The sequence below is a fragment of the Malaclemys terrapin genome, chromosome 1 (assembly GCF_027887155.1).
Source record: "Malaclemys terrapin pileata isolate rMalTer1 chromosome 1, rMalTer1.hap1, whole genome shotgun sequence".
NCBI lineage: Eukaryota > Metazoa > Chordata > Testudines > Emydidae > Malaclemys > Malaclemys terrapin.
The window spans coordinates 71,588,584-71,613,947 of record NC_071505.1 but is presented as its reverse complement, the minus strand read 5'-3'; the positions used below and the strand labels follow the sequence as shown (position 1 = coordinate 71,613,947).

General features: G+C 40.0%; 1 protein-coding gene across 5 annotated transcripts in view; it reads right to left on the bottom strand.

Moving 5' to 3' along the window:
* Window positions 1-25,364, bottom strand: part of SYT1 (synaptotagmin 1) — a 501,584-nt gene that overhangs the window by 375,684 nt on the left and 100,536 nt on the right. For 3 of the 5 annotated variants that reach the window (XM_054027093.1, XM_054027128.1, XM_054027110.1), the window contains exon 2: window positions 16,029-16,138. The exons of the other annotated variants lie outside the window; for them this stretch is intronic. The gene's annotated coding sequence lies outside the window, so the exon portion shown is untranslated. The remainder of the gene's footprint in view (window positions 1-16,028; window positions 16,139-25,364) is intronic. 5 annotated transcript variants of the gene reach the window in all.

Sequence of the window (25,364 nt, the reverse complement as noted above, 5' to 3'; positions counted from 1 at the left end):
CTTCCCTAAGCGTGAGTGACATGACCACTAATATCAACGGGAGTGTGTGAGCAGCCAGAGAGCAGTGCCTTTCTGAACCCGCTCTATAACTAAGTCTGCACATCGGGTAGAAAAAAAATCCTCTTCTTGGATGCTGGCTTTGCTAACAAAAAAAAAACTGAATTAAAATAAAGTTCAACTCCAGCCTTCTTCCCAGGATTGACTGCTCCAAGAGACTGCTATCCCAAGACTGCTTAGTTCCTCCACCCTAGATCCTCCATCTCTCTTGAGAGTTACTCCCACTTCTCTTACATCCAGTTAGGGAAATAAGTCACCTGCCATAGAAATTTAGAGCCAGTTTAACTCTTCCTCCCATAACAGCAACATCTGTTCGGAGAGTGGAGTAGTTTAGGCCAACACTGCCACCCATTACAAGTCTTTACTTTATGATGTTCTGCATAAGACAGAAATCAAAGCTAAAAATATCCATATATCCCCAGCAGAATTTCACAGATAAGATTGAGGCACTTTGCCAAGCGGCAGCTGCTAAATACAGCAAGAGTTGAAGCTTTTTCTTGGGCATTTGCTGCAGAGGGTCAGAAGGGGCAAAAATTGCATCAAAAAGAATTCCTCCTGGTCATGCAGGCTGAAAAAGCCCTTTCTCCCCTGGTAATGGTAGTAGTATGTTCAACATGCTGCAAAAGCAATGGTAGGAAAGTAAAGTGGTAACATTACAAGTCAAGCACTTTGAATTGATCTTAGTGACATAATGTTGTGCATTACTGCATCTTTGCACTCACGTTAACTGGTCATCAGGTCGTGGCTGGCCAAGTCACTAACTGAACAAAATGCTCCTGCAAGAGATCATATTATGGGTGGTGCGAGCACATAACATACATTAGTGGTGGACAAACCTCAAAGGATTTAGATAAGCACTTGAAATTATAGATGTTTATTCAAAATCTCTCTCAACTGTCCTAACCATAGGCTTCCAGCATCACCCTCCCCAGTAAAGAATACCCTCTCACCTAACCAGTTTTCATCTAGCAGATCCACTTTAGCTGAGAGGAGTAGCTCAGCTGGTCCATGCTACAGTAACTCTTCACTTAAAAAGTCATCCTGGTTAACGTTTTCGTTATTACGTTGCTGATCAATTAGGGAAAATGCTCGTTTAAAGTTGTGCAATGCTCCCTTCTAACGTCGTTTGGCAGCTGCCTGCTTTGTCCACTTGCAGGAAGAGCAGCCCGTTGCAGCTAACTGGTGGGGGCTTGGAACCAGGGTGGACCGTCAGCCCCCCATCAATCAGTTCCCCGCTCCCCTAAGTTCCCTGTGCAGCAGCTGCCCAGCAGGCTAGCAGTTGCTGCTGTCCCTCCGCCCACTGCCATGTGCTGCTCCTGTCCTCTGCCTTGGAGCTGCTCCTCGAGACTCCTGCTTGCTGTGCAGGTGGGAAGGGAGAAAGAGGGGGCTGTCAGGGTGTCCCCCTCCCCCCTGCTCCTGCACCCCGCTTGCCCCATCTTCCATAGAGCGGGGGGGGACAAACAACAGGGCTCAGCGCGGAGGGAGCTTGCTGGCAGCAGCTGCGGTCTCAGCAAGCTGATCTAATTAACAAGGCAGTCTACTTACGAGTAGGGTCAGCGTACTTAAAGGTGAAATGCGCATCTTTCTCACACACGGTGTGTGTCTCTGTCTGCGATGCTATCTCCCCTCCCTCCATTCCTGCTGCCTTGTAGAATGTGAGAGTTAATCCTTGAGGGCTCAGCCAACTGCTAGTTCATCATTTAGCAGTAAGGCATTCCCTGGGAAATATCCCACCCTCTGACTCCTCCACCTCAACCAAACTTCACAATCATCATCACTGTGTACCAATATTAAATTGTTTATTTAAAACTTATACGGTCTGTGTGTGTGTGTGCGCATGAGTGTGCGCGTGTGTATAAAATATAGTCTTTTGTCTGTTGAAAAAAATTTCCCTGGAACCTAACCTCCTCATTTACATTAATTCTCATGGGGAAATTGGATTCGCTTAACATCGTTTTGCTTAAAGTCGCATTTTTCAGGAACTTAACTACAACGTTAAGTGAGGAGTTACTGCATCTTGCTAGGAAGCAGGTTTCCTCTTTAGAGGACAGTGAGGTAGACAGCTTTCCCAAACCCCACCTGGATGCAATAAGTAGGCACCATGTGGAACTCAGTCCTATTGAACTATATTTCAAATGGAAAGGCGCTCTGGGACTTCCTGGAAAGCAGTGATGAATAGTAAAATTCCAGAGCACATTAGATAGCTCATTTCCTTCCTGCTAACCTTGGGATAGGGATTCATACTTGTTCTGGGGATTTTAAAAACTAAGAGGAACACAATGGGTCACAAGTTATACAGAAGATTGGTGATACAGTATATTTGCATTTAAAAATGCGGACACCAAGCCCACTAAGAAGGAAGTAGACCTCTTCAGGGACAGGAGAAGCCCTCTCCTACCCCCAAAAGATCCACTGCAACAGGCAAGTAAATGAGGTTCAGAAGTTTTTCAAACCTTCAAAGTGTTTGCTTCACATTTTGGTTTAGGGACAGGTGAAGGTTTGGACCAGTGCTTATTTTATTCAAACCAGTCTGTCCAACACTCTTACACTTCTCCATTCACTGCTTCCCTGATTTGTTTTTTGTCCTAGTAAGTTTTGGTTCTTGAAGGCGGTTAAGTATTTTTATTCCAGGGAACCAACATTAACCAAACCATAATAATAGAATGACCTAGTGGTGACGTCTAACACCAGACCCTTCAGTACTCAAGCAGTAAGTGAACTGTGATATAGACAGGCTGAAGAAGAGGAGGGAAGTGATGATTAAATCCCCCTGAAAACAAACAAAAACAAAACAAAACCCAACAACCCCTAGTTAAATACTGGCTACTTTGTGATATTCATAATTAAAGAGAAAGAAACCTGTTGGCTTGTAATTGGAGTAGCTGAATCACAGAAACCTAGCAGAGGAAAATGTCTGGGAATTTAAAATCATCTAGCCAGCCTCCTTATGCTTTTAAAGATAGAACACGTCTGAGTGGCCATATGGATGAGCCTGCATTCTAAACATAAAGCTGCATATACATCTCTCACTATTATAATGTGATTTTTCCATGCAGTACTTCATGCCAGACTTTAAAGCTAGGTAGTGTCCCGTGCTGCTTATAAATGGACAAAGTGCACATTTTAAAACATGGAGTATAGAAAGACCAGAATGTATCTTTCTTACAGCAGCAAACATGGAAAATGTATTAACACAGAAGAAGCCATTTTGTTGCTGGTGAAAAAGGGAAGCAGAATGAACAGCAGTGCAGAAATATACTGGAAAAAATGTGTGTAAGTCACAGTGTGATGTACACAACTATTCACTTGTAAAGTATTTCCAAGCTTACCAAAGAAGTATCAAGCATCCCCCACGTACATAAATATGTACAATTTTGCTGCAGTTGAATGAAATTTCACACGCTGTGCTTCATTTATTCAAGTTTTTGCAAAAGACAATTTGTCCATTATTTAGGTGTTTGTTATATTCTCCAGTACATGTGCATCTTAAGTGATGTGGACGAGAGTTCTACCATCAAATACAAATCATAACGCAGCTGTCTTTTAGTAAATACTGTAAAATGACCTGCACCTCTCCAGCCAAAACCAATCATATATACTAAGGATGCCAACCTGCTGTCTTTCATCTGTTCTCCTTCCCCTGAAAGGTAGTCCTACGTTCTCTCCCTGTGTTATAACTCCAATGTACAAAGTACAATTTTACTTTAAAGTGTACTAAGATTTATAAAATAGAAAGGAATCCCATTTCATTGCAGCCATCTGTTTCTAAGAAAGAAAGAACTGGAATGATGTTAAGTGATGGAAGCTCTCTGTCCTGTCTCCACCTGCTCCTTTTTTTTTTAATTTTATTTTTTAGTGCGGTTCCAGTAGATTTTAAAACTTACTTACAAGAGCCAATATATCAGATGTACCCAACTGTCCCACCTCCTGGCGAGGCTCACAATTATAAAGAAAGATTTCTTCCCACCCTCTGACTCTACACACACTGATCCCGCACCCTCCCGCTGGTCAGTGCATGTTACATGTCCCCTGCCACTGTATACACAATCTAGAGAGAATATCTGAGTGTTACAGCTCAGAATTTTGGCTCTTAAACTCAAATTATACAGACTCATGTGTTTAACTCGGGAAGTTCCTGTTCAATCCCTGACATTGACAAGATGGAGGCCAACGTGGAAATGGAAGCTACATCGGTACAAATAACTTATTTTTTTGTTAGCAGGCAGTTCCAAAAAAGTGAAAAATAATGTTGATTCCACCCAAACCCACATTTTTTCAGAATTGACAGCAAATCAAAAAAGTTGGAAATGTTTCATTTTGGGTGTAACAAAGTGTGATATTCTGCAGCGTACAATCTGGACTGTTCAGCAGCTGTCCCCCCTCAATTCTCCAAGCTGGGATGCATTTTACTCTGCTTTGCTGTGAGAACAACCACTCCTGGCCAGTACCTACAACATTCATTCCTGATGAATTACATGAATGCTCTGGCTAGCCACTCATTAATTATATATAGGACAACACCAGCAACTTCCCAGTCCAGATAGTCCCCCAGAAATGTTCATCTTGTACTGCCCAGCAACCTCCTGCATAATACAAGCTCATAGAAAGTCTGACATTTCATTAATGGAAATTGATATGCACAGTCCTGTTATTTCAAGTGAAGGTTCCCAACACACACTGGTTTAGATAAAAATCAATAAATCTAGTTTATTAACTACAGAAAGACAGATTTTAAGTGAGTACAAGTAATGAGGCATAAAAGTCAGAATTGGTCACAAAGAAAATAAAATATAAGAGGCAAACTAATATCTAACTTATCAAGCTATGTGTACTTAAAAGCAAAAGGTTTTTCCTCACTATAAGCTTACAGCAGTCGGGCTGGATTGCTTCAGCCAGGACCTCCCCACAGTTCAGTAATGCTTCCTTTGTCTTTAAGATATTGATGTTGTGAGTAGAGATGGGGAAAGAGGTGATTTGGGTGCCTCTGTTTTTCATTCTTATACCCTTCTTCCCAATTTGAGGATTACCTCCAGCTGGGGCTCAGGCAATAGTCTGTTTACATGGAAAAACCCCAGTTGTGTCTTTGCCAATATGTAAAGTTCTTGCTCACACCCTTCTTCCTTCCAAAGAATGGCCATTTGCCAGGTGATAGTTCAGGATAGTCCATTTGATTATGCCAATACCTGGCCAGGGCCTCAGTGTCTCTTTTTGACTCTGAAGAACTGGTTTGGGTCTGCTTTTCTAACTTTGGAACATGTTACAGCAATGTTATACAGATAAATCTTATAAATTTTACATACAATGGTGCCACACATATTTTACCAGAACAATAATGTTCAGCAAATTATGAGTTTTCAAATGATACCTCAGACAGCATTCTTCGTACAAAATTTATCATAGTTTTATAAAAAAGGTGAACATAATAATGTAGTCTGTCACACAAAGTGTTTTGGTTAGGGCATTACAAAAGCAAAAGATATAAAGGGCTGGATTCACAAAAAAACAACATAGAGGCATTGATAGCCTGTGTGCATCCAACAGTCCATTGGTTAGGGCACTGTATATCAAGAACATTTTACTTTGCCCAAAATAGTTTCCTAAGTGACAGCTATAAAAATAGAATTAATATTCTTTAAGACTAAACTTTTGTGTAAATTGCAACTTAGAAAATACCAGCATTTCATATTTCTATAGACTATGTTTGATTTTCACCCCCAAAATGTCAACTAAACACCACCATACTGTATTTATTATTGTAACGGGGTTGCACTCACCTCTCACGAGTGCCCCCTGGCTGAGAGCATTTGCCTGCACTCTCTCTCGGCAGGTCTTCAGTGATTCAGCCCTCTGGCCAAGTCGCATACACTGTCCATCTGTGATAAAAGCAATGCAAACCCCTTTTGGGGTACAAGTCCAACAGGGGCCTCTCTCAGTGCCCTCTGTGAAGTCTCTCTGTTTGTCCCTGCTCTGGAATAGAGCAGTGCTCCAGGGCTCCTTCCCTGGAGGCAGTGTCTTCACCCTCTCAGGGCCTTTCTGGCCCCAACTCTTCAGCTGGTCCACTACAGTTCAGTCCCCTTTTTGGAGTGCCTCAAAGTCCAGGCCACTTTCCCAGTGGCTGGAGGGGGAGGGGGGGGAGATCTGGGCCTGCCCTCTACTCTGGGTCCCAGCCAAGGGACCCTATAGATAGCAGTCATTCACAATGTCCCTTTAAATAAACTGCGTTCCTGCTGTAATTCCCTGGGCCACTTCCCCGTGGCTCCCACACACTGTTCACCCTTACCTCAGGACCTTGTCCTCATGGAGTCCCAGCAGCCAGCCTGGAACACCATCCACTCTCCTTCAGCTCTAGCAAGGAACTGAACTCACTCTGGCCCTGCAGCTCTTCTTATACTGACCCGCTGGGCCATGGTTGGCTGCTTCCCACACAGCCACTCTAGGCAGCTTGGAGGAACTCTCTACTGCCTTTCTCTGGGATGGGGTGTGGCAGGGCCACAAGAATATTTTATAAACATAAGTTGTGTTTTATAGTGTAATTTCAATATACAGGTCTTCAATGTTTCCACTCATTTAAAAGGGAGCACAATATAACACTTGACCTGTGCCTACATTATCCATGCTTTCTGAATCTTATGACTTCCTTTACAGATGAATTCAAATTCACCCATATTTTCAATTCTGCTTCCATTTTGCCAACTGTTCATTACTTAGAGAATCTATTTTATTTCGCAAACACAAGAATACAGGGTTCCTCTCTTCACAATTTTCTTTACCTTGACTGGCCACTCTGACTGGTTCATGTTACACTGAAAAACTAACAATGGCTTCTTTTCTCATTTCTGCTGTGTTTGGGCAACGAACCCAAACATCAAGTACACCATAGAATCAAAAAACTGTAGCTAGCAAGCGAGATAAACACGATAATTAACATGTCAGAAAGCTATCAGGAATATGTAACAAAGAATCCCACAAGACCAATCACTCCTTGTTTGGATGATGATTTGTTTTGCTTTGTGGGCATATTTGCCATGCCAAACCTGTTCCTTGCAATCTCTGTTTCCTTGAGATATCTGAAAAACTAAGCTTCAACACGCATACTGTATTTTTCCAAATATTAGTGTGATAAAAAGCCTTGATCACTGCCTCGCTAACTAGAGCATGTAGCTATTACTTTGTATTTTCCCTCTTTATTCCATTTTAAGAATCAGAGTAGATAAGCACTAACAGAAGCCACTGTTATCAATATCAAGGAGGCGGCACACATACACACACGATATTTGAACAAATTGAAATTCTACATGTCAGTAGCAGTCAGGCTACTGTTGAAAAGTGCTAGATAATTAAATCCAAGAAAGAATTGCAAATTTTGGACCTCTCATAATGATATGATGTGGTGTCAGGCACAGATAAGCAGTTGTATTTCCAAAAATACAAAGATTTCACATCATATCGTCTAAAAAAAAAAAAGATAGAAGAAAAGAAACCAATTGTTTGGACAAACTGTTCAAACCAGTTGGTCGTGTTGTAAAAGTCAGTGAATTGCTTTGCTTGGTTCTCTGTCTTTCCTCACAATGTCAGGAATAAACAGTAGTAGGAATGCTGCTATCACTCTAACCCTATACATTTCCATAATATATAGATATATATAATATAAATACCAGTCATTACATACTGTGGCTGCCATTAGAAAGTTGGCCATTAATGTGGTGTTTGTGGCATTATTAACATAGAATTTGAATGATGACAGTTAAGAGGTAGTTATAAACACACACATACTATGTACATTGTGCATTCTTTATCTGAATCAGGCCAGCAAGGCTGAATGGATAGGAAGTATGGTCAGTAGGATGCACCATGGCAGAATTTAGCCTGCTTGCTTTTCTTTACTAGCACAAGATTCAAGGCACGCTGGATACAAATAATTAAACAACAAAAATCAGTGGCTCTCCACTTCTACCATAAACACAGTTTTGCTGAAAATAAAATTATTTCCATAAAATAAACTTTGGGGCAGATTCTGAGTTCATAGGAAGCATAAAGACAGAAGAACTTCCTTGAAATCAATGTTCTTACAGCAATAATAATAATAAAAAACCCACATCAGAATCAGGCTCAGTATTTATGAAACAGTAACACTATACATATTTAGGATAGGTATATTCCTGGAGGTTTCATCCCATGACCATAATCTTTAATTAAAGATAAATCTGTAATTCCTGGAGACCACAAGATAATCCTCGAGTGCTGGCAACCCTATTTTGGACGCAATCCTGCAGTCCTACATAGGCAAAACTCTGCTTTACGGGGAGTTTTAAATGTGAAAAATTTGACTGCAGGATTAAGCCCCAAGTAGAATTTCTTCATCATTTGGATAGGCTAATAATAGAAACTCAGCTCCGTTTTGTTCTTTATAGTAACTTCAAATATGAAATGTGCATTTCATGTTTAAGGTGATACACAGTGTTTGCTATATAGAGATCATACACAAATGTCAGGAGTCATTCACTATTACACTTAGTCCTTTCTGCACAGAAAGGACTAAGTTTTGGCAAAGGCTCTTTCCCCTCTCAGGTCCATGACTCCAATACCATTTATAAAAACTAAGACTAGTTCAGATCCTTGTTAGCCTTAGGCCATAGCACTAAACTTCTGATCCTCTTTATAGACTCCATTCTGATTTGTTCAAATATAAATGTCTAGATGTCAAGATAAAAGAAGAGCCAGGCCCCCTGTGTCCACAGAATATGAATTTTTCCAGACTGTAAGGAAGAAAAGGCAACCAATGTTGTACCTTTAAAGGGGAAGAGTATAGTTGAGGCACAGAGAAATCTATCTCCGAGTCCTAGGAAAGAGATTGACTTCTTCCTAGTCCAGGAAGTCAAGTTCTGGATCACTATACACCTGGAAGAAAAATAAAATTGCCCCCAAAATGTATATTAAGCCAAATACTCTTCTCACATTCAGGTAACTCCACTGACTTAAAAAGGAGTTACTCCTAACGTACACTGCTGTAACTGAGAGGAGTATTTGCCTTTTTGTATAAGCCAGTCAGTCTACACGGTCTCCTAGTTTACACAAAACTATTTATTTTTTGCGCTCTTTGTTTTTGCTCATCAGCTAAGGTTTCTTCACCACAACAGAGAAACATCAAGATAAGAAAAAAAATTGCATGAGCATCATTAGTTGGAAACAAGAGGTAATGAAGATAACAGGCCTAATCCTAGTAATTTCTTTACTAAATTCCTAGAGGGGGAAGTTACACAGTGTATGCTTCATTGCAAAGCTCTGAGACCACTGTGTCATAGTGAACCAAATTTGCCCTCCAGATGTCTGTTGAGTTGCAAGCAGGGAAAAATTTGGCCTATCTTCCAGCCAATGCACAAACCAGAAAAACAAAACAAAACAATTGAATTGCTGGAAAAATAGCATGAATCAATATTTTAATTAATTATCTTAAGTACCTTCCATGCACAGGGAGTAAAGGGATGGGAAATGTAATTATTCAGATGAACCCACAATGGATTGCTATGGTTGGATGTCAAGTTGTTGGTTTTGATCAAGCTTTTAGTGAAGAGGGTCTATCTCATACTATGATGCAAGAGAGATAGGAATTGCAATAGTGGATCTGACTCAAGGTATCTGACAGGACCAAATACTTCAGAGGAAGATGCATGCAGTTAGATGTAGTATAATCTGACCTCCGTGGGAGGCTCCTCTTAACATCTAGTAATTGGAGATTGGTTCATGCCCTGAACATGCAGTTTTCTCTCTCTTCTAAAACTTTCTCTTGGAATTTGCTAAGATGACACTAGATATTCTTGTTATCCATATAAATGTTCAATGACTTTTGGAATTTTGCTATGTTCTTGGCCTCAATGATATTGTGCAACAATGAGTTGGACCTATCACCCTGCCAATTAGGGATCACAATCTGGTGACTGGGGCTGGTCAAACAATTTCCCTCAAAACTTTTTTTCCATAGAAAATTGGGTTTTCAATCCAATGAAAATGTTTGCGGCAAACCTTGTCTTTCCTTAAAAGCTGTTCAGTTCCCCCTTGATGAAAACTGAAATCTTTTTGGTTTTCAAGTTTTTGAAAAAAATTGAAGTCTTCTGTAGAAACAAAGCCCATTTCCTGACCAGCTTCCCTGTTGACTTCCACTGGGAAGGTTCTTGGGAGACCGAGGACAGCAGGGAGCTCACAGTAAGGCCCCTACCCCAATTAGTTGGCTGGAGTGATTCTTCAAGCTTTTGAACTGGTTGTGCACAATTGTTTCTGTTTCAGACTAACAGAAACAGTAGGCTTGAGACCCAATGTAGAGAGGCTGTGGTTGTTTTCTGCGGGGCTTTACAAACTTTGTTAAAGGCCTATAATAAATATAGCACCCCACCAAGAGGAAAAAACTTTTTGGACCAGCATTTCTATTTTCTCTCTGATACGGGAGAATAAAGCCTGTACTTAGCTATGTTACCTGCTTTAAATTCTAGTTTTTCCTGCAAAATCCTCTTGGTACTTCTTGTTCACTGTTGATATCTGGGGGAAAAACAAAAAAAACCCAGAAGTCTCATTGCAACTGATGGTATTGGTGATGCCACAGAATGAAGAATTTTGTGTTACTTCCAAGTTAATTAGGGAATACCAAGAGGTTTTCATAGAGGGATTTTTATTTATCACTGGGTAACCAGAGGAGGATTAAGAAAAGAAAGGAGTACTGGTTATGAGATCAGGAGGGAGAAGGGAAAGAGGAAACATGGACAGATGTTCATATTTTCATAGGTGTTATTACACTTTATGACCTTTGTTCTTTGAGACAAATCTGCAAATTCTAACAGCTTTGAAGAACACTTGCAATGAACAAGTTTCAAGTGAGAGTTCATCAGCTGGACTATCCCTTACTTCAGAAAATAGTTGGTGTTGATATAGAAACACTTTATAATGCCTTACTTTCGATTGTCCAGAGAATTTGGTAAGTCTATTGGCAAGGAAAAAGGGTTCTGAAAAGAGGAAAAAATACTTGGGATTAGTTAGGATGACCTGTCATTTTTCTCAACCCACTTAAAGAACACTCAGGAAGCAACACTTTGGCATAATATCTACTCCATGCTAACTGCATAAAAATATGTATATATTCATATATGTTTATAAGATTAATAAGTGCATTATATTGAAGATAAAATGTCTGTGAGCTAAATCCTCCATTTGTTCCACTGGCCAACTCCATGGACTAGAATGGAGTTTTGCCTGGAATCCCTGTACTCTATTAGAGTCACCAGAGTTTTGCAGCATGAGAACTGAATAAGGTTTCCAGATTTTGTTCTTGTGTTTCTGAATCAATGGGCTACAGAACACTGTTAAGAAGAAAGCAAAAGAGTTGCCAAACAGGAACATATTCAGCTCGGACATAAGCAGGCATGACTTCACTGAATTCAAGAGGCCATATTCTCAAGACTGTTTAGCTTTGGGTTCCTGATTTTAGGGCCAAAAGCACCAAATTCACAAAAGCCTGTGGGCAGCTCTAAGTTGTAGCAATTAACATAAGAACATAAGAAAGGCCGTACCGGGTCAGACCAAAGGTCCATCTAGCCCAGTATCCTGTCTACCGACAGTGGCCATGCCAGGTACCCCAGAGGGAGTGAACCTAACAGGCAATGATCAAGTGATCTCTCTCCTGCCATCCATCTCCATCCTCTGACAGAGGGAGGCTAGGGACACCATTCCTTACCCATCCTGGCTAATAGCCATTAATGGACTTAACCACCATGAATTTATCCAGTTCTCTTTTAAACGCTGTTATAGTCCTAGCCTTCACAACCTTCTCAGGTAAGGAGTTCCACAAGTTGACTGTGCGCTGTGTGAAGAAGAACTTCCTTTTATTTGTTTTAAACCTGCTACCTATTAATTTCATTTGATGACCCCTAGTTCTTGTATTATGGGAATAAGTAAATAACTTTTCCTTATCCACTTTCTCCACATCACTCATGATTTTATATACCTCTATCATATCCCCCCTTAGTCTCCTCTTTTCCAAGCTGAAGAGTCCTAGCCTCTTTAATCTCTTCTCATATGGGACCCGTTCCAAACCCTTAATCATTATAGTTGCCCTTTTCTGAACCTTTTCTAGTGCCAGTATATCTTTTTTGAGATGAGGAGACCACATCTGTATGCAGTATTCGTATTGCTACTAGTCCCAAAGGGGCCATTCCAATAACTGGGGAATCACTGGGGCATAGTGGTTCACTGGCTATCCCGCCTTCTCCTGCATATTCCACCTATGACAGGGGCAGAGCCGGTGGGCTGAAGTAGGCCTGCTTTGACAGCTCTATGCCATTTGAGGATTCCTCTTAAAGTATGAGAATCCCTAGGGTCTCCGATAAGGTGGTTTTACATCTCTGGTGAGTCACTCTGAATTTCTGGAGAGGCCAAGGTAATTGTGATAGGGAAGAGTTTGGCCCGAAGGTTGAGTTTATCCAAAGTTTCCGAAGTCACTTGATACAAAATGTTATAATCTGTAATTTGAAAGATACACACTCTGATCATGCAATAGGATCCCAGTAAAGTCCAGTGGATTTTGTGCCAGCATAATTGTCCATCTGCATGGATCCCATTGTGTAATTGAGATCTTAGTAGATAATTCCCTTTAATCAAAATTTTACTGATAACTTGTAACACATTGCAGAATTATCAATATTGGAAGATGCTATTAAAAACGCAATGCCGGAATGCTCAGCTAAGAAAGAATGGGATGGTGATTGCTACCTGGCAGACATTTAGAGTTCATTGCTAAAGTGCTTGAAGTGGATTTGTGCAGCCCATTCAGTCCCAACATTCCCTTTATAGATTTTTCTGAAATATGCCTAGACATAGTTTTGTTCCATTTGTACTTTCCACTTTATATTTACTTTACAGGAAACTTTATTCTATTCCATGTTCTTAGTTACGTATCTTATTGTCAATCACAGGTATTCGTGGGTATGCTGTTTAGTAGCAATCCAGGTTCAAACACAGTCAGATGTGAGTGCAAGTCCTGGAAGCCACAGTTCAAATAGGAACTTCAGCTCTCAGATCCCAAAATGTTTGCCAGTTCTCATTTCAGTTAGAATGAGTTATCTATGAGAACAGATTTAAACACTGGTGACTTATTTAACTCCCAGACACATTCATGAGAAGTAGTTCATATTCCCAGAAGAAGCTACACATGACTGAGACACATATGATTGCACACAGAGATGGAAATTAATCTTTATCATCCTAATGAACACACTCCTACTGCAATCAAGATTCATTTTCAACAGTATCTGTGTGAGAAAGTGTTGGGGGAGTAAGAAGATAATTTTTTTTCCAATCTCCATCTCTCCTCCCCTTTCTTACAAATTGCAAAAAGTTGTATTGAATTTTTTGTACTGAAAATAAAACAGGCTGTTGGCAAAACAAGAGACATAGCTAAGGTCACAGATGGACTGAAAGACTTCGCTTCACTGGGACCCCCCTCTACAAATAGAAAAATAATACTAAACTTTTGTAAGTGTATTATTTTCATAGGGGACAGACACAGACACATACACATACAAGCAGCATGAAGCTCTATTGAAATGAAGTCCTTGCAATGTAAGCAAGAAAAAAGTGATATGAATAATGTGTGACATACATCAAAAGTCTTGAAAATAACTTCAGACTATGAAAATATCTTTCAACAGTCAGAAGGAATGGTGCATACTACGGTATTTTAATCAAAAGTTGTATCAAGCTTGTAACAATATAGGGAATCTAATGTTTCTCTTGTGCTATGACTTCCTAGGGGAGAATGTCACCCGAGTGTCTCTAGATCCCTGGGCTGTAGTAGGCAGAAGTACCTGTGTATAGTGTACTAAGAATAAACTACACTTGGGTACATAAAGCCAATTATTTCAGTTCATATTGGTCATAACTGTAAAGGGAAGGGTGTAACAGCTGTCCTGTGTACAGTACTATAAAATCCCTCCTGGCCAGAGACTCCAAAATCCTTTTACCTGTAAAGGGTTAAGAAGCTTGGATAACCTGGCTGACACCTGATCCAAAGGACCAATAAGGGGACAAGATACTTTCAAATCTTGGGGGGGGGGGAAAGGCTTTTGTTTGTGCTCTTTGTTTGGGAGTTCGTTCGTCTTGGGACTGAGAGGGACCAGACATCAATCCAGGTTCTCCAAATCTTTCTGAACAAGTCTCTCATATTTCAAACTTGTAAGTAAATAGCCAGGCAAGGCGTCTTAGTTTTACTTTGTTTTCTCAACTTGTAAATGTACCTTTTACTAGAGTGTTTATCTTTGTTTGCTGTACTTTGAACCTAAGACTAGAGGGGAGTCCTCTGAGATCTTTAAGTTTGATTACCCTGTAAAGTTATTTTCCCTACTGATTTTACAGAGATGATTTTTACCTTTTTCTTTAATTAAAAGCCTGCTTTTTAAGAACATGATTGATTTTTCCTCGTTTTTAGATCCAAGGGGATAGGATCTGTATTCACCAGGAGTTGGTGGGAGGAAGGAGGGGAATGGTTAATTTCTCCTTGTTTTAAGATCCAAGGGGTTTGGATCTGTATTCACCAGGGAATTGGTGAAAGATTTCTCAAGGCTACCCAGGGAAGGGAATTAGTTTTTGAGAATGGTGGCAGTGGACCAGAACTAAGCTGGTAGTTAAGCTTAGAAGTCTTCATGCAGGCCCCCACATTTGTACCCTAAAGTTCAAAGTGGGGAAGTAGCCTTCACAATATTATTTCAAACATTTACTAATTCAAGAGGCATTGAAACAAAGCTAAAAGAATTAGTAGTGAATGGCACTACTGAAAGCATCTGTTTTCAGATAAAGAAGTCAGAAGTAATGAATGCAGTTTTAATAGTAAGTTAACTTCTGATTAAATTTAAAATGTTACCCCAGCAAAGTAGTACATAGAGAAATGTTAACCTCAAAACATCCTTAATCAAAGGCATTCAGCATGTGAATTGTAGGATACAAAAGAGCATGAACTGGCATTTATTTACCATTATCTAAGTGCATAAGTTTTCATTTTAAAAAAGTATTTTTTAAACTAGTAACCACTTGAATCTTTATTTTCCTCTATGGTTATTCAATTCATTAAACATAATTCTGAGTGTCTGGACATAATTAACTTTTATGAATATAATCAATATTAATAATCTAAAGTGTCAGGATTGTGGAATTCATTTATGGTTTCTAAAATCTGAATATTCAGAAAACATGGGACTGAATAAAAAGATCATTATTCATAATTCAATTACAACTAACTTCAAAACACTCTCTTACATTCAGTACAAGAACTCAAAATGACAGACTGAGGGAGCAATTTGATTGGCTAATGAAGATTCTGAGCTGTGAAATAATTGAATTGGATGAAACTCATTAGCTAAAACAATAAAGCAGACATTTTATAAACACAACTACACTGTTCATAACAATGTAATGTATACAGTTTCCATGGATTGAGACATACATATGTAAAACAATGATACATCCTGCTGTACCCATCAATACTGTATATTAAACATTGGTTTAACCTAAGATAGATAACCTTGCCTAGAAGTGATATGTACAGTGGTGCACAAAAGCTCAAAGGCAGATGCCACAGCATATTTTTTTTATGATGCAAGACTGCTCAAGATCATCTATGGCTAATGAACCATGACAACTTTGAATTTGATGAAGCAAAAGTTGATAGTGAAAGAAGTCAAAGGAATGCAAGAAATATTTGAACAGTCAGCAAATGCATACAGATTGTTTTTTGCTTATCCTTGCAATCTGAAATAGCAACATAAGAGCCATAAAAATACACCTCCACTAATTTGACATACCCTTGAAATCAGAAAAAGCCATTTTTAGAAAAAAATAATAATTTTCTCTATAGAAAAGTATCTTGCACTAAAACATACCACAAACTATACAAAATCCACAAGGATACCAAACATTTGTTGGTGTTTTTAAAATACCTTATATGATCGGCATCAATGCAGTTTTCTGCTCACAGGGAAATCTCGAGTGAAGTATGTACCAGTCAGGTTCTAAATTCTTCACTGCTCAAGCTCCCCTTTCTTTTTCACTTTAAAAATAGAAAGTGAGAGAGATTCCATTTAAACACTGTCTGGCACCTCTCTACTTGCATTTGCTATTATCTCTTTGCCCACAACAAACTTCTGTTTAGAAAACACATTAATTATTCTTGGTTTGTTCTATCCCCTTCATTTCTTGATTGTGAGAGGTTGAGTGGCAACAAAGGATAATCAATCATAAGATCTAGAAAAATGAACCTTGGATAAAGAAATTTCTTCCTTCTTTATGTTGATACTCTTTATCATTGACACATGGGGTTTTATTTATTTAATTTATTAATGTGACAATATTTTTTGTTTTCTGCACTTTTTAAAACTGAGGCAAACATGGTGAATTTGCCATTCTAGTGCTGTCACACCAATGAGATACTTGTATGCCAGCTGATAAACATGTGAGAGAATGATTCCATAGTTTTAACTTCTTGATCATTTATTCCTCTTTCTGCCTGTTTGAGATTAAAGGCCCTAATACAGAACCAAAATTATGTGAATGTTTATCACTCTCACCACAATGCTTTGCTGATATGGACTTTAGAAAAGTCAATGGAAATTTGTGGCAACTGAAGACAGGAATCCCAGGTGTCCTTACTTTAGTCAGATTTGAGTAAACTCTTTACTGTAAAATGTGAGGATAGAAGAATTCGCTCTGCAGGAATAACACTTTGTTTTGGGCCACAGCCCACAGGTCTTACTCAGTTAATATACCTAATGGATTCAGTTGATTACCATGGGAGTTCTTCTGGGTAAAGATTATGGGGACTGATCTATAGTCTACTGAAATAAATCAAAAGACTCCAATTGATTTTAATAGGCTTTGGATCAGTCTTTATAGAATTTGGCCCTCTGAGCAGGTGGCTTTTCCAATCTGCTCTATAAACACAGTTCACACAATATGGAAAGTCTTCCTTTGGTTTAGCTTTTTCAACAAAGAAAACAACCACAACAACATAATGTTATGCTGGAAGGTGTTAATGACTGAGAGCAAGCAGGTCTTTTGAGCTGTAGGCAATCATAGACCTCATTAAAGCTTATAGGCATGTGAGCCACCCTTCATTCATCCAAATGGAAGGAGCAGTTAAGCTCATTTATGGAATAAGATACCTGAAAAACCAGACTCCCACCCCCCCCCCAACACTGTGCCACAGGAGAAGACCCGGGCAAGAACTAACTCAGGGAGAGTGAGAGGGTTCTCCCTGGGACTAACTGTGAACACAAGGGCTGGGAGGTTGTTTGGTTGCAGCTGTGGTTTTCTGTGTGGGGCATGGGTGACAAAGGCAGAAAAGAAGGCATGAGTGAGGGTGGAAAGGCAGGCTTGGAAGTGATAAGCAAGGAAACTCCCTGCTGTTGCTTATTCCAATTGGGGTCAGGAAAACAGGACTTTACTCATCATCAATTTCTCCTCCTAATGAAACAACGCAGCAAGGCCCTGAATATTGGCTAACCCACTTGGACAAAGATGCAGCAGTAACAAAGATCAGTTCAAATTTTTTCCACAGTCTTGGCTACTCCTAAATTTCCACCCACATCTTACATCCGACCTCAGGTGGGGTAAATGAATCACCTCACCTAGTGATTTAGTAGAACCAATTTTCCCCCAGATCAATACCTACTGAAGTTGGTGGGGTGTTTCAGGCAAACGGGTCTCTTGATGCAAGTCCAAATTAGGGTGCTGCATCCAAAGAGCTAAATAGCCTTTGCTGCATATTATTAACATTAGAGTTATGACTATATGCCCCTGTGCTAGTGCTGTACAAACGCATAATAAGAGATAGTCGCTGAACTGAAATCTAAATAGACAAGGCAGTCAAAGGACAGGAGAAATGATGTGTCCTACTCAGTTTTCAGATGGAGAACTGAGGCACAGAAAAGTAAGCGACTTTTTCACATTATTGTGAAGTTCAGGCTTTTTCCATATTTGCAAGGTCTTGGAAACAATTGTAGCAGAAGACATTAAATGCACTTTCTTAAAAATCACTGAAAGCACAGGATTACATTTAAAATTGCAGAAAAAACAGGAGATTGTGCTTAGAGATATTGCTAAATATTTTCTATAGCTTTAGACTATTTTCTTCAACTCCTCTTTAGATGCTTGAAAATATCCTCTTTTCTTCTGTGCCAGTATAAATTTCAAAAGAACAGTTTAGTATTAAAAAAAAAAAAAGGGATAAAATGACAAAACAGAATTATGTATAAATCCAGGATTCTTCAAAATTCCCCATGATGCATGTGAATCTTCAAAGAATATCCTCGGTTGGGAAATAATTACTTTCAAATCTAGCTTTTCCAGAGCCACTTAAGCAGAGGCATCCTTAATTCTGCCATTTCCTAACTTTTGAGTACTTGACTTTGTAACTTTAATCATGTTTTAACATTATTTTGTGTGCAATTTCTGAGATTCAAAGAAGAAAACTAAAAAAATAAATAAATAGAAAACTCCATCATGAGACATCGTACTGACACCCACATCGGTTATCAACAGGTTTGGAACCTTTAAATCTACTGCCCAGACTCTGCCACTTGAGGTAATGATAACTGATAGCAGTAGTAGCTTATTATGAGGACCAACACTAGAGGGGGATAAGACACACATTTTGCCCGTGAGTTCCACAGCTATTTCCTAGAATGGTGAGATTCAGGGGTCTTGGGTTTCATTCTAGGCTTTGGAGGGGAATGTGCTCTAGTGGGCACAGATTCTGCATGTTCCCATCCCCACTCCCCAAGCTTGAGCCCTTCTGCCCTGTTCCTTCCACCCTGTCCCAGTCCTGTCTCTTCCCCACACAAAGTTCCTTGGCCCAGTCCTATTCTCCTTGCCTACCAAGTCCCTGTCTCCAGTCCTCAGATGTCTCACGCCTGTCCCAGTTTCCTTACCCAGCTATCTCTCATTTCCTTCTTCAAGTCCCAATCTCTCCCCTCCCCCTGATGCTCAGGCCCAGATCCACAAATGGATTTAAGTGCCTGAATCCCAGATTTAGGGTGGGAGAAAGAGGCCTCCTTTATAGCCTTTAGCCCAGCACCATAACTACTGGTTTAAAGTTTATAAGGGAGGTCACCTCCTCCTCCCCACCCCCTGGATGTAGTGTAGAGTTAGATGCCTAAGCCATTCTCACAGGAAACACCTTGGACACTTGACTCCAGGTGAGGGGTTCCCAGTTGTGGATCCCAAGACCAGATAAGTACCTCCCTCCACCACAGACTTGGGCACTTCACTTCATGAGAGGGTTGGAGCTTAGGATACATTCCTCTCACCAGCATCTCCCACTGGCTGACATAGCCAGCTCCCCACCTAGCATGCTGGCGTTTATGGATCCCATTCATTGCATAGGGACCCTAGGCACCTAACCTCCAGTTTGTGGATTCCAGTGATTTTCTAGGCACTCACAAGATAAACACTGTGGATCCAGGTCCCAGTCTCACCTCCTCCCTACACATAGTACTAATCTCTTTGCCCAGCCAGTCCCAGCCCTCCCCTGCTCCTCATCTGGTTTGTCTCTCCCCACTTCTCTCCCCACCCTGATGCCCGCCAGTCTCCTTCCCCAGGGTCCTCGTCCAATCTCCAGTCCCCACCACACCCCCTCCATGGAACAAGAACCCAGTCTCTTTGCCCAGACAGTCCCATTTCTTCTTCTGAACCACAGCTCCTTGTCAGATCTCTCTTCCTCCCAGCCCTGTTTTCCCCCATCATCTGCCGGTCTCCTTGTCCAAACCATCACAGTCTTCCCCCTCCAACTCCCAGTTTCTCCCCTCCTCTCCCACTTTCCCTGCCCCAAGCTCCTTGTCCCAACTTACTTCTTTGCTTCTCCCCCCTCCCCCACCCAAGTCTCGCTTTTCTCTCTTCTGCATTCAAATTAGACACCTCCCTCTTCCCACTACCCAGGTGGGAACAAGTTGTGGTGGAGGCACTGAACACAGAAGAGACAGACTCCCTGCTCTCACCTCTAGTGCCCTGTCCTACTCCAGCCCAGAGCATCTGGCAACAGCCATTACAGGGAAAGCCTTTGTAGCCCTGGGCTGGATCACGCTCAGTTGCTCTGTGGGGATGGAGCATGCAGTCCTGTCGTGTGTAAGATCTCTGAGGGGATATATCATGCTCAGTTGCTCCATGGGATCAATGCTAGGAGCTGTGAGAGACTCAAGCATGCTTCCTTGGACAGAATCTTCAGAGATTTTAGCTATTAAGCTCTAGCAAGTCTCTACTGAGCATGCGCACACTGCAATTTTTCCAATATATCTTGGCCAAATTTGGGTGGATTTTTACAGGGATGTCAAAGAACAACACTCTTGACAAAAAGGCCACCCCTCTTCCAAATTTCAAGTCGCTGCTAATTTTCCCTAATCTCATTCTTGGAAACAGCTGCACCATTTTGTCTGAAATAAAATAATAATAATAATTAATAAATGTTGACCTGAATTTGATAGGTTAGTTGTTATGGCTCACCACTGATCGCATCTGACTAGAAGATTTATAGGTTCTTGTCCAATTCAGACTACAGGGTTCAAGAACTCAGAGTTCTATATCAGGAGAGGACTCTCGGGATGCTTGGCAAAAACACTTGCACTGAGGACAACACCAAACTGATAAAAACTTTATTGAGATTAACAAAAGAATAATAAATGATATGAAACTTATAACTGCAAAATAGTAAAAGAATTCCAAAACCTCTGATGGTAACATTCTTATTATAAGCCCTGGTCTACACTGGGTGGGGATGGGGGATTGATCTAAGTTACGCAACTTCAGCTATGTGAATAACATAGCTGAAGTTGACGTACTTAGATCTACTTACCACGGTGTCTTCACTGTGGTAAGTTGACTGCTGCTGCTCCCGTCGACTCCGCCTGCACCTCTTGCCGAGCTGGAGTACAGGAGTCGACGGGAGAGCACTCGGAGATCGATTTATAGCATCTAGACTAGACACGATAAATCGATCCCCGCTGGATCGATCACTGCCTGCCGATCCAGCGGGTAGTGTAGACATACCCTAAGTTCCTTAACTTAACATACTCACACCCTTCCTTGAAGACCTGGTAATAGGAGGTGAAGTTTTGGCGATGGTTCTGGCTTCCCCCAATAGTTAGAAATGTTGAGTAGTAATACTATACTGCACAAGCTGAGCTGATAGCGTGATAGAAGATAGAATGATAGGTAGATAAAAAGGTAGTCTATAGAATATAGGAGAACTAAAGAAAGAGCTAAAGACTAGAAGAATCGCTCAAAGAGTGCTAAAAGAGTGAGTTCCAAGACACTTCCTTACAAGGTATTTTATAGGATCCTATATATAGGACACTATACCCTAAGACATTTATGGGTACCCTTATCCTATAGGTTAGTGACTTATGACACTTAATCCTTATTAATATATAGAGAGTATCTCACACCAAAAACTGCCAATCTAGGCTCTCTTGGTGACTTTCAAGTTGTGGTGTACCCTGCGGTACCAACTGGTTGTAGACACCAGATAAACCTGTTTAGTGATGTGTATAGTTCTTCCCTTTGGTTCCCCAAAGTTCAGGGACCATTTTTATTTGTGCCAAAGGTTACCAGCTTTTATGCTGACATACTCTTAATTGATTATACGTTTTGCTATATAGCAGATCTTACTGGATTTTACAGGCCGATAGGCTTCTTGCATTTCAGCAAAACTTATGTATAATTATGAGGAAACACATATCATATGCCTCAACACATCCTAAATTCAAAGGAATTAATAGTGATAAAATACAAGAATGAAATGGATTAATTCAGAAAGAGAAACATATTATTTGATACGGCTGGCTGGATTAGTAGGATATAATAGCTAGCAAAATAATTCTATGGGCTACATAAATAATAAATTCAGCCTAAGGCAGACATCCAGAATGGAAAATTTCATCCCAACGGTTAAACTTGGTGAAGTTATAAGCAACTGAAAACAGGGTCTTATAATGGAAACTGGTGGGCAAACCTTAGGTGGTGAGTACTATTTGTTTAAGAGTCTTCCTTGTGTGAAAACTCTATTTACAGCAATATTTTGATACCAACAGGGGTTAGTTTTTGGGATTCAGGAAGAAATAGATAACTTAGTCAACAATGTACATTTTAGATTATTAATAGAAGTGATAGTGAAACATGATCCATCTTTTAACAAGTATTTGTAAGTATAAAGAGATGTTTTAGATCGCCAAGAACAAGTCCCTTGGGTTACAAAATGAGCGCCTCACTTATTGGACGAACAATGCATAATACTCTGCATAATGAAATAAAGAAGCCTAAATATATGCAAACTTGGCTATTGAGACAAAATGCAGCAGGAAAATCAAGCAGATGTTTTTGGTATCCTACAACGTTATGAAATACAGCAGTGTTAGCAGATTTTAAATGCTTTGTTCTCATAATACTTCTCACTCTCAATTCTCAGTTATTTGCATGATGCATATAGAACACCTGAATATAGTCCTTAAATTTCTATACAATACTGCATCTATCAGCACTTTGATGGGCTATGTAGCAAACTGCCGAATACCAATGGTTCTTTATGGAAAAAGTTCTGACATATCTTTTGTATAAATACAAATCACATGCAGAAATCTTTTCCATTTGCATTTTGTATCCAAATTTTCAGATTCATTAATACCTGTTCAAGCTAGTGGCTTAGGCAGCCCATTTAAAAAAAAAAATGAACTAGCCTTTCTTCATTGAGATCCTGATCCTCAGACAGCCTCCTAGCACAATTAGTGTCTTTTTTCAAGGGCAGGGGAAGAAGGAGAGAGAAGTCATCATGAATGGGCAGGAAAAGGCTCTCTTATCTAGAAAGGTCTGTGATCAGCTAGTACAGGATAGTAATAGCAGCACTGGAAGATGTAGGTAAAATCAAACATTAAGTCTAAACTTTGTCTAGAAAAAAATTCAGTCCAAACAAGCAAAAAAACGTTGACTGGCCACTTCCACAGTTTGAAACAAAATGTTTGTTACTAGTTGATTACAGTAGACTTCATTATCCAGACCCAAGAAGGGCAGTTCAGTGCTTACTCCCTCTTAGAAGGATACAGAGGTCAGTTCATTCCCTCGTTTTGCTTGCATATGAAGACTGCAGTGTTTATTTAAATCTGAAGATGTTTGAGAATTTTTTAAAGACCATCATAGTTTCAGTTGCATTGTAAAGACTAGAATAAATAGGTGTGTGTTAGCCCGAGTAACTTCCCAACATCTCTAACACAATGTAACTTGAGAAAGAGATTTTACAAAAGTTGAAATTTTTCTGCAAGAGGAAAATATTCTCTGTAGACTTCCAAAAAAGAGGTCTGGTGAACCACAGAATGAGCTCATGCTGACATGATGTAATGATAGTCAAACTAACATGTCTGAATGCTTACAAAAATATGTTTATGCTACTGTAGTGTCTACAGGAAAATTTGGTGAAACAGAGTATTTGGTATCTGCCAACTGGTGCCGAGATACTTAATGAGACATTCCTAGTTTCTTCAACAACTGGATTGGCTGAAAAACAAGAATTCTATTTGGCCAAAAAAATTCCACAAAAAGCTTCAGTTTTGATGAATCTACATTTTCCAAAAAAAAATGTTTAATGGAAAAAAAATCCAGACTGGTTTCATTCAACAGCTAGTGGTTGAACTTGTGTATCGTATATATTTCCTCAGTAGACACAAAAAACCAAACTCCAATGGGCCAAAGCAGGGGTGCTGGAACAATTTTTATAGTGGGAGAGCTAAGAGCCATTACAAACAATGCAGAGCACATACCTTCTCCAAGAAGGTTGCCGTTTAAGACCAAAAAAATCTAACAAAGAATGGGGATAAATACTGGGATGATAAGAGAATGGGAAGACAAGGGCTACAGTAATGGATTATGCAGCTACTGAAGTTAGTAAATTAATCTATCTTGAAGGTTACAAAACTTTGAGGGTTTTAGGTGGCTTTTTTTATTTCTAAAACATACACACAAGGGAAAAATTGGGTCTCACCAAAGACTGTTTTGAACAGACTTGAAGGAGGAAAGGATGGAAGCTTGACGGGTATGGTCAGGAAGGGGGATCCAGGCACAGGAAGTCTGTAGAATAGGTAAGCATGGAAGGAGACAAGGGAGAGGTTTAGTTGAACAACTTGAGTAGAGCAAAGGGGATAAAATAGAAAGGGAAGAGAAACTAGTACCAAGAGGTAGTAATGAGAAATTCTATAGGTGCTTGAAAGCAAGTACAAAGAGCATGAAGTTGATCAGGAATGCTAGGAGAAGACAGCAAAGGTATATAATCAGGGCTTTGGAGCGGAGCCCGGAGCTGGAGCGCAGAGCAGCTCCAGAGCAGTGGAGCTGCAGGTTTTTGCCTGGAGCTGGAGCGGAGCCGGAGCTGGAGCACAGCTCCAAAGCCCTGTATATAATAGAGGGGTTAGACTGGTTTAGAGCAGAGAACAAGGTAAACCAGTTTTGCAGCTGAATTTTGGATTGATTGGTTGGTTCATTGGAGTAAAGTAAGGATCAGGGAGATTGGAGCAGAGGAAGTTACTGTAGCTAAGGTGAATAAAAGGATCAAGACCTGGACAAAGGGCTTGGGGGTTGGACTCAGGATGAAGGACAGATTTCTGGTGAAGCTGTTATGGGGAAAAAAAAACCAATGACAGTTTTAATGTTGAAGGAGAAGGGACAGCGATCAAAAATGGAAATGAAGTTGTGAGCCAAAATGACAGAGAGCATCCTGGAACTGCAAGTGGTGATGGAGAATGTAGGGAGATAGAGTATTTTGGAGGAGAGAGGAAGGGTGTAAGCAGCAGGTGTGTCTTCATTGCACACCTGGAATCTGAGAGGAATTTTCTTGCTCAGAATAAAAATTCTTTCTCTGCATCACCCTCTATTGTGGGTGTGTGCAGTTAACACAATCTAGCCCAGTGCAAGGAGCTTATGAATTGACCCAATAGTCACACCTCCTTTAAACTTTTCAATCCTTTCTCAAATCAGATTTTAATAGTATACAATGTGTTGCACTGTTCCTTTTTTAGTTTAAGATGTTAGAGCCATAAAAATACAGAATAGTTTCAGGAAGCATCATTAATCTACAAGTAAAATTCAAATATTATAATTCTAAAATATACTAAATCATCTCAACTTTTATCTGATTGCCTACTGTACGTTTATCTCCTGCATCATAATAGCATTTATTTTAGTCTGAGGCAGGTTAAAACTTATCTCTGTTCAACAATGGGGACAAGAATCTCTAAGAAGTCTGGCAT